This window comes from Gossypium arboreum, chromosome 11, assembly GCF_025698485.1.
Source record: "Gossypium arboreum isolate Shixiya-1 chromosome 11, ASM2569848v2, whole genome shotgun sequence".
NCBI lineage: Eukaryota > Viridiplantae > Streptophyta > Magnoliopsida > Malvales > Malvaceae > Gossypium > Gossypium arboreum.
The window spans coordinates 69,430,825-69,432,241 of NC_069080.1; the positions used below are offsets into that span (position 1 = coordinate 69,430,825).

General features: G+C 38.1%; 1 non-coding gene across 1 annotated transcript; it reads right to left on the bottom strand.

Moving 5' to 3' along the window:
- Positions 1-343: 343 nt before the first annotated feature.
- Positions 344-450, bottom strand: LOC128284692 (small nucleolar RNA R71). The gene has a single exon (XR_008275115.1). It is a non-coding gene; the product is annotated as a small nucleolar RNA R71 (small nucleolar RNA).
- Between the last annotated feature and the right edge of the window lie 967 nt (positions 451-1,417).

Genomic DNA, 1,417 nt, shown 5'->3' on the forward strand with positions numbered 1-1,417 from the left:
AGCCTACTCTAACTGGGGATGAATCAAGTATCGTGAGACCTGCTATTGTTGCGAATAACTTTGAACTAAAGCCGAACACCATTCAGATGATCCAACAATTTGTTAGTTTGATGGTTTGCAAGATAAAGATCCAAATACTCAATTGGCCAACTTTTTTGAATTCTGCGACACTTTGAAGATAAATGGCTTTTCTAGCGATGCCATTCGCCTTCGGTTGTTTCCCTTCTCATTGAGAAATAAGGCTAAACAGTGGTTGAACTCCCTACCACGAGGTTCTATCACTATATGGGATCAAATGACTGAAAAGTTCTTATTGAAGCATTTTTCACAGGTTAAGACAACTAAGTTGAGGAATGATATCTCTTCCTTCGTGCAAATGGATTTAGAGACCCTATATGATGTATGGGAGAGGTATAAGGATTTATTGAGAAGGTGCCCTCACCATGGGTTACCTCTATGGCTAGAGGTTCAAACCTTCTACAACGGTTTGAATCCCTCAACTAGGAAATTGATCGATGTAGCCGCTGGTGGGACTTTGAATAACAAAACACCTGAAGAGGCTTACGAATTTATAGAAGAAATATCACTGAATAATTATCAATGGCAAGTCATGAGGACGAAGCCAATGAAAGTAGCCGGTGTTTTTAACGTAGATGCGGACATCATGTTTTCGAACCAGGTAGAACTTTTAAGTAAGAAAATTGATGGTTTATATGGTTCTATGTAGGTACATCCGTGATGCAGTGTGATAAGAATGGAGGAAGGATGAACAATCTAGAATGTTGATCCTACAGCCCTAGCATGGAGAACAAACAATTCAACTATATGGGTAATAATTTTAAACCCTAGAATAATTCATACAGTAACAGTTATAATGGAGGTTGGAGGAACCATCCTAATTTTTCTTGGGGTGGTCAAGGAAATCAGAGACCACAACCCCCTCCAGGCTTTCAACAACAACCTTACCAGCAAGAGAAAAAGCCGAACCTTAAGGACATGTTGATAAAATTTATTTCGGTGTCAGAAACCCGCTTCCAAAACACCAAAACTATACTTAAAAATCAACAAATATCGATTTAAAGGCTCGAGAATCAAATAGGTTAGCTTGCTAAGCTAATTTTAGAAAGACCACAAGGTAGCTTGCCTAGCAACACCGAAACTAACCCAAGAGAGCAGCTTCATGCAATTATGGTTCTAGATGAAGAAGGGTTAGTTGAACATGAACCAGAACTAATGTAAGAAAGCGTGGTAAGTTAATGTAAGGTTGAAGTGAGCCACAGTGAACAAAAATCAATAGGTAATGAGTATAAACCTCGTGTGCCATATCCAAATACGACAAAGAAAGACCATACAAATGAACAATTTGGTAAATTTCTTAAACGTTTGAAAAAGTTACATATCAACTTATCGTTTATTG